The following is a 17,500-nucleotide window of genomic DNA, read 5'->3' as shown; positions in this document are numbered from 1 at the left end:
AGGAGCAAAAAGTGTAAAAGACATAAAGATTACATTTAAATTCATGTAATATCGCTCATTTTATATCGACACACACACACACACACACACAAATGGGATTTTATTTGAAGTAAAACATCAGTATATCTAAGATATATTATGCAGTATTTCTATTTCATAGAGGTTATGAACGTTTGTAAGATTTCCAAAAGTGTTAGAACTTATGAATGTTTGTAAGTTTTCCAAGTGTTAGAGCTTATGAACGTTTGTAAGCTTTCCAAAAATGTTTGAGCTTATCGACGTTTGTGAGTCTTCCAAGTGTTAGAGCTTATAAACGTTTGTAAGCTTTCCAAAAATTTTAGAGCTTATGAACGTTTGTAAGTTTTCCAAAAGTGTTCGAGCTTGTGAACGTTTGTAAGTTTTCCAAAAGTGTTAGAGCTTGTGAACGTTTGAAAGTTTTCCAAAAGTGTTAGAGCTTATGAACGTTTGTAAGTTTTCCAAAAGTGTTAGAGCTTATGAACGTTTGTAAGTTTTCCAAAAGTGTTAGAGCTTATGAACGTTTGTAAGTTTTCCAAAAGTGTTCGAGCTTGTGAACGTTTGTAAGTTTTCCAAAAGTGTTAGAGCTTATGAACGTTTGTAAGTTTTCCAAAAGTGTTAGAGCTTATGAACGTTTGTAAGTTTTCCAAAAGTGTTAGAGCTTATGAACGTTTGTAAGTTTTCCAAAAGTGTTAGAGCTTATGAACGTTTGTAAGTTTTCCAAAAGTGTTCGAGCTTGTGAACGTATGTAAGATTTCCAAAAGTGTTAGAACTTATGAATGTTTGTAAGTTTTCCAAGTGTTAGAGCTTATGAACGTTTGTAAGCTTTCCAAAAATGTTTGAGCTTATCGACGTTTGTGAGTCTTCCAAGTGTTAGAGCTTATAAACGTTTGTAAGCTTTCCAAAATTTTTAGAGCTTATGAACGTTTGTAAGTTTTCCAAAAGTGTTCGAGCTTGTGAACGTTTGTAAGTTTTCCAAAAGTGTTAGAGCTTATGAACGTTTGTAAGTTTTCCAAAAGTGTTAGAGCTTGTGAACGTTTGAAAGTTTTCCAAAAGTGTTAGTGCTTATGAACGTTTGTAAGTTTTCCAAAAGTGTTAGAGCTTGTGAACATTTGTAAGTTTTCCAAAAGTGTTAGAGCTTATGAACGTTTGTAAGTTTTCCAAAAGTGTTAGAGCTTATGAACGTTTGAAAGTATTCCAAAAGTGTTAGAGCTTATGAATGTTTGTAAGTTTTCCGAAAATGTGAGAGCTTATGAAGGTTTGTAAGTTTTCCAAGTGTTAGAGCTTATGAACGTTTGTAAGTTTTGGAAGTGTTAGAGCTCATGAACGTTTAAAAGTGTTCGAGCTTGTGAACGTTTGTAAGTTTTCCAAAAGTGTTAGAGCTTATGAACGTTTGTAAGTTTTCCAAAAGTGTTAGAGCTTGTGAACGTTTGAAAGTTTTCCAAAAGTGTTAGTGCTTATGAACGTTTGTAAGTTTTCCAAAAGTGTTAGAGCTTGTGAACATTTGTAAGTTTTCCAAAAGTGTTAGAGCTTATGAACGTTTGTAAGTTTTCCAAAAGTGTTAGAGCTTATGAACGTTTGAAAGTATTCCAAAAGTGTTAGAGCTTATGAATGTTTGTAAGTTTTCCGAAAATGTGAGAGCTTATGAAGGTTTGTAAGTTTTCCAAGTGTTAGAGCTTATGAACGTTTGTAAGTTTTGGAAGTGTTAGAGCTTATGAACGTTTGTAAGTTTTCCCAAAGTGTAAGAGCTTATGAATGTTTGTAAGTTTCCCAAAAGTGTTCGAGCTTATGAACGTTTGTAAGTTTTCCAAAAGGGTTAGAGCTTGTGAACGTTTGTATGTTTTCCAAAAGTGTTAGAGCTTATGAACGTTTGTAAGTTTTCCAAAAGTGTTAGAGCTTATGAACGTTTGTAAGTTTTCCAAAAGTGTTAGAGCTTATGAACGTTTGTAAGTTTTCCAAAAGTGTTAGAGCTTATGAACGTTTGTAAGTTTTCCAAAAGTGTTAGAGCTTGTGAACGTTTGTAAGTTTTCCAAAAGTGTTAGAGCTTATGAACGTTTGTAAGTTTTCCGAAAATGTGAGAGCTTATGAAGGTTTGTAAGTTTTCCAAGTGTTAGAGCTTATGAACGTTTGTAAGTTTTGGAAGTGTTAGAGCTTATGAACGTTTGTAAGTTTTCCCAAAGTGTAAGAGCTTATGAACGTGTGTAAGTTTCCCAAAAGTGTTCGAGCTTATGAACGTTTGTAAGTTTTCCAAAAGTGTTAGAGCTTGTGAACGTTTGTAAGTTTTCCAAAAGTGTTAGAGCTTATGAACGTTTGTAAGTTTTCCAAAAGTGTTAGAGCTTATGAACGTTTGTAAGTTTTCCAAAAGTGTTAGAGCTTGTGAACGTTTGAAAGTTTTCCAAAAGTGTTAGAGCTTGTGAACGTTTGTAAGTTTTCCAAAAGTGTTAGAGCTTATGAACGTTTGTAAGTTTTCCAAAAGTGTTAGAGCTTATGAATGTTTGTAAGTTTTCCAAAAGTGTTAGAGCTTGTGAACGTTTGTAAGTTTTCCAAAAGTGTCAGAGCTTATGAACGTGTGTAAGTTTTCCAAAAGTGTCAGAGCTTATGAACGTTTGTAAATATTCCAAAAGTGTCAGAGCTTATGAACGTGTGTAAGTTTTCCAAAAGTGTCAGAGCTTATGAACGTTTGTAAGTTTTCCAAAAGTGTTAGAGCTTATGAACGTTTGTAAATATTCCAAAAGTGTTAGAGCATATGAACGTTTGTAAATATTCCAAAAGTGTTAGAGCTTATGAACGTGTGTAAGTTTTCCAAAAGTGTCAGAGCTTATGAACGTTTGTAAATATTCCAAAAGTGTTAGAGCTTATGAACGTTTGTAAATATTCCAAAAGTGTTAGAGCTTATGAACGTGTGTAAGTTTTCCAAAAGTGTCAGAGCTTATGAACGTTTGTAAATATTCCAAAAGTGTTAGAGCTTATGAACGTTTGTAAATATTCCAAAAGTGTTAGAGCTTATGAACGTGTGTAAGTTTTCCAAAAGTGTCAGAGCTTATGAACGTTTGTAAATATTCCAAAAGTGTTAGAGCTTATGAACGTTTGTAAATATTCCAAAAGTGTTAGAGCTTATGAACGTTTGTAAATATTCCAAAAGTGTTAGAGCTTGTGAACGTTTGTAAGTTTTCCAAAAGTGTTAGAGCTTATGAACGTGTGTAAGTTTTCCAAAAGTGTCAGAGCTTGTGAACGTTTGTAAATATTCCAAAAGTGTTAGAGCTTATGAACGTGTGTAAATATTCCAAAAGTGTCAGAGCTTATGAACGTTTGTAAATATTCCAAAAGTGTCAGAGCTTATGAACGTTTGTAAATATTCCAAAAGTGTCAGAGCTTATGAACGTTTGTAAATATTCCAAAAGTGTCAGAGCTTATGAACGTTTGTAAATATTCCAAAAGTGTCAGAGCTTATGAACGTTTGTAAATATTCCAAAAGTGTCAGAGCTTATGAACGTTTCTAAATATTCCAAAAGTGTCAGAGCTTATGAACGTTTGTAAATATTCCAAAAGTGTCAGAGCTTATGAACGTTTGTAAATATTCCAAAAGTGTTAGAGCTTATGAACGTTTGTAAATATTCCAAAAGTGTCAGAGCTTATGAACGTTTGTAAATATTCCAAAAGTGTTAGAGCTTGTGAACGTTTGTAAGTTTTCCAAAAGTGTTAGAGCTTATGAACGTGTGTAAGTTTTCCAAAAGTGTCAGAGCTTGTGAACGTTTGTAAATATTCCAAAAGTGTTAGAGCTTATGAACGTGTGTAAATATTCCAAAAGTGTCAGAGCTTATGAACGTTTGTAAATATTCCAAAAGTGTCAGAGCTTATGAACGTTTGTAAATATTCCAAAAGTGTCAGAGCTTATGAACGTTTGTAAATATTCCAAAAGTGTCAGAGCTTATGAACGTTTGTAAATATTCCAAAAGTGTCAGAGCTTATGAACGTTTGTAAATATTCCAAAAGTGTCAGAGCTTATGAACGTTTGTAAATATTCCAAAAGTGTTAGAGCTTATGAACGTGTGTAAGTTTTCCAAAAGTGTTAGAGCTTATGAACGTTTGTAAATATTCCAAAAGTGTTAGAGCTTATGAACGTGTGTAAGTTTTCCAAAAGTGTCAGAGCTTATGAACGTTTGTAAATATTCCAAAAGTGTTAGAGCTTATGAACGTTTGTAAATATTCCAAAAGTGTTAGAGCTTATGAACGTGTGTAAGTTTTCCAAAAGTGTCAGAGCTTATGAACGTTTGTAAATATTCCAAAAGTGTTAGAGCTTATGAACGTGTGTAAGTTTTCCAAAAGTGTCAGAGCTTATGAACGTTTGTAAATATTCCAAAAGTGTTAGAGCTTATGAACGTGTGTAAGTTTTCCAAAAGTGTCAGAGCTTATGAACGTTTGTAAATATTCCAAAAGTGTTAGAGCTTATGAACGTTTGTAAATATTCCAAAAGTGTTAGAGCTTATGAACGTTTGTAAGTTTTCCAAAAGTGTTAGAGCTTATGAACGTGTGTAAGTTTTCCAAAAGTGTCAGAGCTTATGAACGTTTGTAAATATTCCAAAAGTGTTAGAGCTTATGAACGTTTGTAAATATTCCAAAAGTGTTAGAGCTTATGAACGTTTGTAAATATTCCAAAAGTGTTAGAGCTTATGAACGTTTGTAAATATTCCAAAAGTGTTAGAGCTTATGAACGTTTGTAAATATTCCAAAAGTGTTAGAGCTTATGAACGTGTGTAAGTTTTCCAAAAGTGTCAGAGCTTATGAACGTTTGTAAATATTCCAAAAGTGTTAGAGCTTATGAACGTGTGTAAGTTTTCCAAAAGTGTCAGAGCTTATGAACGTTTGTAAATATTCCAAAAGTGTTAGAGCTTATGAACGTTTGTAAATATTCCAAAAGTGTTAGAGCTTATGAACGTTTGTAAGTTTTCCAAAAGTGTTAGAGCTTATGAACGTGTGTAAGTTTTCCAAAAGTGTCAGAGCTTATGAACGTTTGTAAATATTCCAAAAGTGTTAGAGCTTATGAACGTTTGTAAATATTCCAAAAGTGTCAGAGCTTATGAACGTTTGTAAATATTCCAAAAGTGTTAGAGCTTATGAACGTGTGTAAGTTTTCCAAAAGTGTTAGAGCTTATGAACGTTTGTAAATATTCCAAAAGTGTTAGAGCTTATGAACGTGTGTAAGTTTTCCAAAAGTGTTAGAGCTTATGAACGTTTGTAAATATTCCAAAAGTGTTAGAGCTTATGAACGTGTGTAAGTTTTCCAAAAGTGTTAGAGCTTATGAACGTGTGTAAGTTTTCCAAAAGTGTTAGAGCTTATGAACGTGTGTAAGTTTTCCAAAAGTGTTAGAGCTTATAAACGTTCGTTTGTAAGGTTTTTCAAAAGTGTAAGGCCACATTAATTGTATTTACAATAAAAAAATGAATCATCCTTAATCGTACAGTTGAATGTGTCAATGTATAAAAGTAGGAATCGTTTAGGAATCATTAATGGCAGTCGAAGTCTTTCATCTCGACCATTTCCACTAGATTTACTTAAACATTATTTGGTTTTAATAGCTTGAACTTTACTGAATTTCACTTATTTACACTTTATTGCTTATATAAATTCGGGATTAAATTCTAATTTCCACGATCGCTTTAGTTGTACACTTCTCCGTTACGACTGGCAGAAACTTTAAATTTTAAACAGATGATTATATCTCCTCTTATTTTATGGCTGGACTGAAGAAGGGGAGGAGCTTAGCGCTTTAGAAATTTGATTATTTGATGGTAGTGTTTTTTTATGGAAAAAAAAATCTGTACATCATTAAAACGAGATTATATTGTAACAGATTATTATTACGCATTAGAAATGTGATTATTAGATGGTTGCGGTATTATTATTATTATTATTATTATTATTTTTTTTTTTTTTTTGAAAAAAAATCTTTACATCACAAAAACGAGATTACATTGTAACATATTATTATTACGCTTTAGAATTGTGATGATTTGATAGTTTTTTTTTTTTTTTTTTTATTACATCGTAACACAGATTATTATTACGCTTTAGAAGTATGATTACTTAATGGGTGTTTTTTTATAGAAAACAATCTTTACATCACTGAAACATGATTACGTTATAACAGTATATTATTACATGAGGCACAAGGAGGAACTTCTATAATTTAAGAACAGTATTCATTTATAATAGATAGCTATATTTTATAGCAGAATTGTGGAAATAATTTGGTCATTGAGTTATAAGGTACAAAGATAGTTTTTTGATTAGTGTATCAAGTAGGATTTTTTTTTTATTTTATAAAATCAACTATTTATCATATCAACGAATCTATTTTATTATCATCCAATAAAAGAAAAATTGAGTATACTTTTACTTTTGTGGGATTAAGGAATATATTTTGATATTTTATTTACCTTTTTATGATTTCAGTAGATAATTTTTTGCTTTTTATTTTTTTCTTATTGAGATCTAAAAAAAAATTGCCTTTTGATAAATCAAACAAATTGTGGTAAAAATTGTCTTTACATAAACCATATAAATTGAAAACATTTATATTAGTGGTAATGAGGAATGAAATTTTCAAGAAAATCTGTAATACTTGATTAAGTTTTCATATTTCTATACTGCCATTATGAAACTAGAAAAATTTTTCTCTCTATGATTTTCACTTAAACACTGGTGAAAGAAGTTTTTGCCTTTAAAAAACTAGAACATTTCTCTATGATTTTCACTCAAGAACTGGGGAAAGAAATTTTTGTCATTGTAAAACTAGTAATTTTCTCTATATAATTTTCACTTGAGAACTGGGGAAAGAAATTTTTGCCATTGTAAAACTAGTAAATTTTTCTATATGATTTTCACTTAAGAATTGGGGATGGAATTTTTGTCATACATAATTTTCATTTAAGCACTGGGGAAAGAAATTTTTGCCATTGCAAAACTAGAAAATTTCTCTATATGATTTTCACTTAAGGACTGGAGCAAGAAATTTAGCCATTGCAAAACAGGGCAGATGGACAGCAAATTATATTTTTTCACTAAAGACTGTGGAAAGAATTTTGCCATTACAAAAACAAGATAAGTAGCTCTGAAATACCTTTGTATGATGTAATGGACCCTCTATGTATGAGAAGACCTACGGAAGATGAAGAAGCATACGTGAAAGGGGTTGATGGACATGGACACTAATGACGTCATAACGAACAGGCATATTAAAGGCACATGGAAGCAACACACACACATATGGATAGACAAAAACATCAAGACGGGCCACACTCAATGTTCAGTTACTGGGATCTGAATTATCAAGGAGCGGAATAGTTTAGCATAATACATTTTATACACGGTTATCATTTCGTTTATCGTAATCCAAATATGATTAGATTTGACTCCTAAAATGCCTTAGGTTTCTGTCACGAAAGGAGATGATAACCTTATAGGTGGGTTACCTAGAGGGTCTGAGGAAAGAGGGGGCAGATGGTAGGGGGGACAGGGGGGCGTGTGAGAAATAGGGATTCTGTTTGTGGGTGTTTCGGGAAGGGAGAGGAGGGGCCGTTGTCGGAGATGGGGGAGGAACAGCCTTAAAGATGAGAGTGGTAGGACTGTAACAGGTGTGAGGTCTTGTGTCTCTTAGTCTCCTATGTGTGCGTACGTGTGTGCGTTTACTAAGAGATATTATGCACGTCTCGCGCACAGTTTGTAGTTTCAGGGAAGATAGAGTTGCTCAGACGAACGCTCTCTCTCTCTCTCTCTCTCTCTCTCTCTCTCTCTCTCTCTCTCTCTCTCTCTCTCTCTCTTGTAATACTGTGTAGCATACTTCCATAAAAGATAGTATCTCTCTCTCTCTCTCTCTCTCTCTCTCTCTCTCTCTTGTAATACTGTGTAGCATACTTCCATAAAAGATAGTATCTCTCTCTCTCTCTCTCTCTCTCTCTCTCTCTCTCTCTCTCTCTCTCTCTCTCTCTCTCTCTGTAATACTGTGTAGCATACTTCCATAAAGGATAGTAACAGAGAAGGCCGTTTGTTGTAATGCGGCTTATGTGGAGAGACCTCTCTCTCTCTCTCTCTCTCTCTCTCTCTCTCTCTCTCTCTCTCTCTCTCTCTCTCTCTCTCTCTCTCTCTCTCATTTATCTTATTTAGAATTGTACTACTGTTGTTCTTCATTAAAGACTAGTTTTATTACCAAAAATTTTCTTCCTTTTGGATTTCTCTCTCTCTCTCTCTCTCTCTCTCTCTCTCTCTCTCTCTCTCTCTCTCTCTCTCTCTCTCTCTCTCTCTCTCTTTAAAATTATGCCTCAGTTGTCCTTCATTAAAGACTACTTTCTATTACCCAATGTTTTCTTCCTTTTGTATATGACTGGCTTGGATTCGATTTACTTTGATAGTTTATTCTTGGAATACATTTGCTATGGATACAATGAATGTTTTTAAGACCTAGGAAAAAATTCATCCAATCAATTCCCCTTGCACTGTTATTCTTGTTTTAAGTTTAGTGACTTTAATTAAGAAAGGAAAAGTATATGGAGTTAATTCATGTAATTTCTAAAACATAACGGCTTTGAGTTCGCGAGATTTCTCAAGCTTTAACCCTTCTTTTTCAATGCAAGAGCCCGTGTCTTGCAGAAGGCAAGGCAATCTAAAAGAGCAACCCTTCCAAAATAAATTGTTTTGGTTTCAAGACTTACGTTATTCGTTTACTTTGTGTTTTGTAAACGAGATTTTCATAGTAATTCTGACCTGAATTTTCTTAAGACAACTGAAACAATCTTGACATATCTTTTAGATTGGCGGAGTCCAAAAAGTATTTTGACCACTGCCATTTGGGTGTTTCCCATGTAACAATGAGAGGAAAGAGAGATTTAGAGGGAAAAAAAAGATAAAGGGAAATAAGTCTAAACAGCCCGGTTTAAACCTAAATAACTCTCTTCGAAAATTCTACCAGTTCAAAAACAGCGAGACTCCATATATCAGCGGACAGACAAGACCAAGCCACTTATTTTCGTTCAGTTGAATACCCCATTGGAAATGTATGTATTTTTCGCCCTTATCGCCCGTGTTGATCTAGGTCCCCTCGCTCCCTCCCTGCCGTCCGATATGAACCCCTCGACAATCCTATGCTGATCTGTTTTGGCAAATGGGGTACCAAGTGATGATAAAAACACATTAATTCCAAAGAGGGGATTTAAAAGAGGGGGGAAAACTGAGGGAGTGTGGATGAATTGGAAGGGGGAGGGGGATAGGAGGAGTATAGAGAGAGAGGGGTTTAGCCATTGGAAGGGAAGGTGTAGGGAGCGCTGAGGGAGAGGGATGGAAAAAGGGGGCAAAGTTGTTTATCTTTGAAGGGAAAGGAAGGTTATTTAGCATTTGGGGCCAATGTTTTCATTTTAAGGGAGGGAGGGAAAAAGGTTTAGCGGAGAAGGGAGCCAGGAGGGAACAGTTCGATTGAAAAGGAAGAAAAGAATGTCTATTGCGAATGTAACAAGAAATAAAACGTGTCTGTAGTTGCGATTTCCCTTTTCAACCAAATTGAGTATTATTTTTGGCATGCAGTTGTGTGACTATCATCTGACCTAACAACCTACTGTGGTTTGAAAACGTTTACTTTCAGTATTGAATAAGACTGTAGTTTGATAACGTTTTTATTAATATTATTACAAGATTAGGTATAACTGTGGTTTGAAAACGTTTGCTTTCAGTATTGAATAAGACTAGTTTGATAACGTTTTTATTGATATTACAAGATAAGCTATAACTGTAGTAGGAAAAGCAGGATGCTATAAGCCCAAGGGCTCCAACAGGGAAAAATAGCCCAGTGAGGAATGGAATTATAGGAATAAATGAACTACAAGAAAAGTAACAAAGAATCAACATAAAATATTTTAAGAATAGTAATGACATTAAATAGAAATAAATGAACTTTTGGAAATTATGTTAAAATTTCCATCTAATATTTTAATATAAGGAAAAGATTGTTTCACAAATTCTAAAGTTTCGTTGGATTCTGTACATAATATTCTCTTTGATTTTCAGTCAGTAGAGGGGACGGTTAATTCCCATTAGCCATTGGCTAGCCCTCTGCAAATGATTTTAAACAAGGAATAATAAAAGTTATTTCATGAATACAGTAGAACTATTGGCTACATTTGCTTCTATTTGAAATCAGGTGAGGGAAGGAAGGTCCTGCCTTATGGACAAATTACTTGGTTATTTTTCACTCAATTATTTCAGAGAAGAAAATATTATCGTAAGTTTGTGGTTATTTGTCAAGATCTTGACTCAGTGGAAGTGAGGGATATGGTCCATCAGCCTTGTAGCTAACCACATCCAACCATTTTTTTTTTTTCGTTTTTTTTTTTTTTTTTTTTTTCGCTCCTGTACGAAGGATAACAGTAATTGAAGGGGGCGGTGGGAGATGGGGCGCGGGAACTGGATAATTTACCCTTGATAGAAGTCCGGAGGAAATTCAATTGGGGTGTGGATTTAAAGAATCAAATGGGGAAATTTTGCCAACCTTCCTTTATATATATATGTGTGTGTGTGTGTGTGTGTGTGTATTGTATATATATTGTATATATACACACAAACATATATATATATATATATATATATATATATATATATTAAATGCTGAAAAATATTTTATTTTTTCTATTAATGTTATTTTCCACTGATAAATTTCATGACGATTTTATATATGTATATTATATATATATATATATATATATATATATATATATATATATATATATATATATATATATATATATATATATATATATATATATATATATATTATATATATATATATATATATATATATATATATATATATTAAATGCTAAGAATATTTTCTTTTTTCTATTAATGTTATTTTCCACTGATTAATTTCATGACGATTTTATAGAATTAACCACATTATTGGATTATTGGATAAATTCACCATAAGCTTTCTTCATAACTTTTTTTCGTTCATTAACGAAAGGATTTTAGTGAATTAATTTGATTTCCTCATCTTTATTTGATTATCAGCTAAGTACAATAATCCGATTTATTTGTATTTCTTCCGTTTTGCTTAATTTATTGTTACTTGTTTAAGTTTTTCCAATTAAAAACTCCAATGGTTCATTTCCTATTATTCCCATTTCTTGTGATTTGATTTTCTCCACTTGATTGAACCAACTTGGATAATTTATGAGTAATTAATTAGTACCCCCACTTTATCTTTCAATTATTAAATCTAACTTTTTATATTTAAATCTTAAATTTTTATAATTCAAAGACTATTTGTCTTTTTTTTTAGAATTATATTTCGATAAAGTTTCTAAAAATCCTGACATCCGAATGTAAGATATTTTTTCTTTTGTCCAAATAAAGTTTGGTGTTTATCGGTATGAAAATTTTGTTATATTGATTTTTAGTATTTTTATTTTTTATTTTGTACTGTTTTAAAGTTGTACTAAAAGGAAGACTGGTTGGCATATACATACCTCACCTCTTTTTGAGTTTGGTTAAAGATTTTAGTCGCAATTTTAGGTTTTTCTTGTTTCGACATTATAACTGAGCAAAGTCTAAGTGTACATATATTTTTAAATGAATATTTAGATAATGATTAAAATACGCACATATGCACGTAACAGATATGTGAATATGTATGGAATTATGATAATGAAAGGTATAACAGTGATAATACTAATCATGATTAGAATTATCATGAAATGATGATTATGGTGATGATAGTTATAACAATAATAATTATCCAAAACAATTGGTGATAATGGTGGGAATGATAATATTGATAGATTATGCTTGTAATAATTTCGGTCATTATAATAATGGTTTATAATAGAAATATAGATAATTATCAACACATGATAGCAGGAAGGAGGAAAGAAATATAAAGAAAGTGTAAATCATTGAGAAATATAAAAGCTTTGGATTTTTTTTTCTTCTATTTTTCTTTTGAAAATTTGACGTGTTAAAATTTCCTGTGGAAACTCTGTAAGACTTTCAAATCTCCCATAGTCAAAAACTGTTATTTACTTATGCTCACACATAAACAGAGGTTTAGCAATAAAAGCAGTTAACTAATGTCATATTCATATTAATGGTACGCCAACACACTACAGCACTGCATCTACAAAGTTAAAACCTGTCATAGAAATATGTTAGTCATAATATTACATACTAAGATACCGAGCTTAAAAATAACACACACGAGACAAAGGTCTGCTGGAAATGAGAGCACAAACTACATTTAAATCGTTTTCAAAGACCATTCAAAATTCCGTCATATTTATATACCATTAAATGATTTTATGCATCACTGAATGTGTCAGTATATGATAATTTGTGCTTTCATTTACACTTAACAAGTCCACCAAAACGATATTTTTTTTAACAGCTGATTAATATTCCGGGTCTTTTTTTTTTTTTTTTTTTTTTTTTTTTTTTTTTTTACAAATAATTTTGGTTGTTGGGCCGGGCCTATAGTGTAATTTGTGTGATTATGAGATTTAGTTACGTTATTTATTATATTCTTTTTTAGTGACTGTCTTAAACTCATACAATTATATCAAGTATACATCAGTTAACCAATTACTAATTTGTTAAGATTTTAGAAGTTTGTGAACTTTTCTTCAACCTATCCGTTCGTTTTTACCATCCAATTAGTATTTTTATAGATCTGTTATTAAGAATAAAATTAAATTTTTCTTGTTTACAAGTATTTAAACCCTTATAAGTGACGTTTTATATCTACTCACAGTATACAGTATATGTGAGCCTTTTCAGTTTTAAGTGTAGTACTATAAATGTTCTACCCATGTATACATTTTGTATTTGGAATAGTACACTTCCGTTCTTTTTTCAGTCCGTCTTAACCATTACTGTTTATCGTAAGTGTTATATTTCTAATTATATATTAAATTTTATCATGAATTGTATGTTAATAATTTTATCATATCCTCAAGATCCTTTAAAGAATCTTATCTGGTGTTTCAATGATATAAAATTTTGACTCGATGAAGATCTTATCTTGTTTTGCAATTGAGTATTGCAGACTTACTATAATTGAAAAATATCGGTCGGCCACTTTGCGTTTTTTAATAATTTTCTGCATTAATGACGAAAATCATCAGTGAAATCTGAAGTCTATTCGCATATTATTCATAACTTTCATTGCAATAGTTCTAATATTAGGTTAGGTCAAATGGGGAAATTCTTGCAAGTAATAAAAAACGGCGTAAAGTAACATAACGAAGAATTTATTTAAGTTATTTCCTGAATTAATAATGAAGAACTTGAGTTTCTGTCAGTGACCATCATATCAACTTGATCGTATAAATTAAACTGGTCAGATTGTCTTAAATATCGTTCTTTAAACCAATCTTTTCAAACCAATCGGGAACGTTTTTTCCGTCCTAATACACAGGTTTTTGGAATATTGACCATAAGAAAATTATATAACAAAAGAATTGCAACGTATTGTAAGTTGAAAGAATAATTGATTGAAGGCATAGGGTTAGTGAAGACCTGAATTAATTTAACATTTTAGGGTATTCTTAAATATAGTACGCATTTCTCTGCATTGTTATTAGAAGAATACCTGATATTCACTAGCACCTTTGTTTATATTTTCTAGCTTTTATTCTATATTTGTCTGACATTTGTATTTTCATATATTTCATCATTTTTACTTACTACTTCCTATACATTGCAATATAAAAATAAATCGTTCTCAGTATCATTGTGGCTATAGGATAGGCTTTTGAATTGTTCGTGGTCATTGCTGAGTTTGTATTCAAACAATTAGTCGTATATAATTGATATTTTACTACTTTTTGACCCCTTTTTTTTTGACTTCTCAGTTGACCAATTCTTCACTCATCAAGCATTTTGGAAATCCGACAATATGCCTCCAGCTAATACTTAGTTTGAAATACGTTTATGTAACTTTAATGTATTAACATGTATTTATTTTGACTAAATAACAGTTGTTTTTAATTCAACACTCTTAATAATTTCACACTGATATATTATTTGCCCAAACACTGATTCCAAAGCTGAATGTTATAGTTTATACTGAAAATCGGCGTCAATGACTTTAGATGTCAGGATGCCAGATAATTCCTAATCAATCAATCAATCAATTATACTGAAAATATTATTGCATCCGACTGACTCATTTCTATCTACTCGCATCTACTTTCTCAGTTCCAAATTCTTCGCTCTAATTTTTCTAAACTTTGACTTTACTAATGGATTAGTTCTAGGAGTTTTCTCATAGTTATTTGCATCGTCTGAGTCTTATTTACCTTTATGGGGCATAGCGAAGACCGTCCCACTATCCTGGCGAGCAATTGTGGCGGTCGATGATCTGAAAAGTAAAGAAAGTGAACGTTAAATTCTGGGTTATTTTCGGTCATGAATTATATCTCAAAGAATGATGATTTTCATTATCGGTGATGATGATGATGATGATACTTTTAAAGACAAGGGGCTTTTTAACTTGAAAGTAATAATAGGTTGTATTAAAACCTTACAATAAACTGTATTGAACTAACTTCTCGTTTGAAAATAAACAACAATTTGGTTGGGAATCAGTGTTTCTTATTAATAAAATAACATATAACTGTCATAAGTAATTGGGTCATAAAACACTAATTGTGATAGTAAGTACAGAAAGGGAAATGAAAGAAGAAAAGATGTAATAATGATAAAACGCAATTCATCATCATCTCCTCCTACCCCTATTGACGCAAAGGGCCTCAAAACTTCAAAACATAATCAGAGTAGCTAAAAAACAGTTTAAATACAGGAACTCCATAAGAAAATCTCTTGAGGCTGTCTCCATTTTTTTTCATGTACAATCGCGACTAAAAGTAATTAACCTCCTCACTCCCAGGGCTATTTAATCACGACGGTGATTCCTGTCAAAAGGCCGAAATAGTTTAAGGTGTCAAGGTGTGAACACCACCTCCCAAAGGGCTCGCTTGATTTCCACCGACGGGGTGTTTCACTGCCTTTGTAGTGGACGATGTCCCGCGGGGAATGTCAACAGACCCAAGAATGGGGAAGGCCATCTTCCAAATGCCCTTCCTACCTCCCCCTCCCTTTCCTTTAGGGACCCACTCCCAGTCCTCCAGTACAAGGACCCTCCTTTGCCTTGCTTCCCTGTTCTGGTCTTTCTGCGGTCGTGCCTCTCTTCTTAAATGATATAAATGAAGATTCTCTCTCTCTCTCTCTCTCTCTCTCTCTCTCTCTCTCTCTCTCTCCAAAAGCTAACAGAGCAGATGGAAATGTAAGATCTCTTTTTTTTTCTTTTTGCCTCAATGTAGCTACTACTAGATTGAAGCAAATTAAGATTTTCTCTCTCTCTCTCTCTCTCTCTCTCTCTCTCTCTCTCTCTCTATTTATGTGCGTGTGAAGACGGCAGACTCACAAAGGAGTCATTGTTAATAGGAGTTGATTGTCTTCACTCTTCCAGGGGCTGAGGACTTCCAGGGATTTATTTCTACAGTACCAATGGAAATTTATTTCTTTTTATATCTGATAACCTTATAGAGCAGAAAAAAATATTGATAAGTTTATATATCCAATAAAATTAATCCAAAAACTTTTTTTTGGTATGATAATCAGGATGAAATTGAGGTTTGGCAACTTTCAAATCCTACCTACGCCGGCAATAGAAGGAATTGGCCCAGTCAGTTTTCCTCCATTGTTACGTCTGATTTAAATTATGACTCAATCACGGTTACATATCTGGAGTCTTATATCACATCCTCTTTTGCTGATAAGGGTGTTTGAAATGAACCATCTTTTCCCCCTCCCAATCCCCCTCCTCCTCTCCCTCCTCCTCCCCCTCTCCTTCCCGTCTCTCTACCTTAATCTTCTTCTCCAACACCTCGCCGTCTCCAATTTCCCGATAATCATAATGAGAACGAAATCTTACTGTTGATGCCAAGTTTAAGGGTACGAATTGATTATCGAAATCGATGATTACATAAATATGATGACGTGGAAGGAGTTTTATTAATGCTATTATCCTAATTACCATTATTATTATTATTATTATTATTATTATTATCATCAATAATAATAATTGTTCTTCTCAGGTAACAGAAACAAGAATTCTACCGGGCCGCGCCACCCGCGCGGTCCTGGGAGCGAGCACCCAGCTGTGAGTTGTCGCCATTGTATGGTAATGGCTAGTCCCCATACCCTTCCCCCCCCCCTCAACCCTAGTCATCAGCACCACCGCTGACAATAGGTGAGTACAGCTTAGGCGTTTTGGATAACTCTGTTATCCTTCTTAGTCGTTCATTTGTATGTTTTTCTGGTGTTGTTTTGTTCAAGTTTCCTGCAATTTATTGTTTTCTACTAGATTTCAAGTAGGATAAGTGTCCTATTTTTCTTAAGCATTTTGTATAACTTTTTTTTTATCTCTTATTCGTTCATTTTTGTATTTTTTTTTATCAATTATGTTAAAGTTTCATGTAATTTATTGTTTTCGACTAGATTTCAAGTAGGATAGATGTCTTAATTTTTCTTAAGCATTTTGTATAACTTTTTTTTTATCTCTTATTCGTTCATTTTTGTATTTTTTTTTATCAATTATGTTAAAGTTTCATGTAATTTATTGTTTTCGACTAGATTTCAAGTAGGATAGATGTCTTAATTTTTCTTAAGCATTTTGTATAACTTTTTTTTTATCTCTTATTCGTTCATTTTTGTATTTTTTTTTATCAATTATGTTAAAGTTTCATGTAATTTATTGTTTTCGACTAGATTTCAAGTAGGATAGATGTCTTAATTTTTCTTAAGCATTTTGTATAACTTTTTTTAACCGCTTATTCGTTCATATTTGTATTTTTTTTTTATCAATTTTGTTCATGTTTCCTGCATTTATTTTATGTTTACGACGAGATTTCCAAGTAGGATAGATGTTTATTTTTCCTTGAGCGTTTTAGATAAAAAAATATCCTTATTATTAGTGTATTTGTTTAATATTTTTGTTCAAGTGTTCTGCATTTTTTCGAAGAGATTTCGGATATGATGGATATCTAATTTTTTTCTCTTGCGTTGCAAAAAAATTCCTAAATTCTTCAGAAATCTTGTATCATCATATAGTTTTCCCGTGTGATTACTTGATGAGGAGAGTACATAGAGTTTTTTGCTTATCGATATCTCAAAACCCATCATTCACTTGACTCTGCGTCTGGTTTACTTTCTTCATTTAGGAGGCACAGTTTCTCTTTTATAAGTCAACCTTTATTTTGACTTTCATTAAGCTTTACGTTGTAATTCCAGTATCGCCAGATTGAAAGCCACGGAGAGCAAAGAGAAAATTGTGTGATTTCGGAAAAAAAAGTGTAGCGTTATTGGAAAGATTCTCAACCTCTTTCTAATAAGAATTGGTAATGAGGAAAAAAAGGAACGCTTTTATGAAAGGTTCTTTCATTT

General features: G+C 32.4%; 1 protein-coding gene and 1 long non-coding RNA gene across 2 annotated transcripts in view; one reads left to right on the top strand and one right to left on the bottom strand.

The window, feature by feature from the left end:
* EMC6 (ER membrane protein complex subunit 6) overlaps positions 1 to 17,500 on the top strand; it is a 637,720-nt gene that overhangs the window by 116,682 nt on the left and 503,538 nt on the right. The window contains exon 2 of the mRNA XM_068371071.1: positions 16,153 to 16,307. The gene's annotated coding sequence lies outside the window, so the exon portion shown is untranslated. The remainder of the gene's footprint in view (positions 1 to 16,152; positions 16,308 to 17,500) is intronic.
* Positions 7,136 to 17,500, bottom strand: part of LOC137638733 (uncharacterized) — an 88,840-nt gene continuing 78,475 nt past the window's right edge. The window contains exons 2-3 of the long non-coding RNA XR_011044176.1: positions 14,353 to 14,414; positions 7,136 to 7,175 (exon numbers count right to left, since the gene is read on the bottom strand). This is a non-coding gene — a long non-coding RNA (uncharacterized lncRNA). The remainder of the gene's footprint in view (positions 7,176 to 14,352; positions 14,415 to 17,500) is intronic.

Source organism: Palaemon carinicauda, chromosome 3, assembly GCF_036898095.1.
Source record: "Palaemon carinicauda isolate YSFRI2023 chromosome 3, ASM3689809v2, whole genome shotgun sequence".
NCBI lineage: Eukaryota > Metazoa > Arthropoda > Malacostraca > Decapoda > Palaemonidae > Palaemon > Palaemon carinicauda.
Note: the sequence above shows the minus strand (reverse complement) of the source record. Positions and strands in the feature narration are given on the sequence as shown.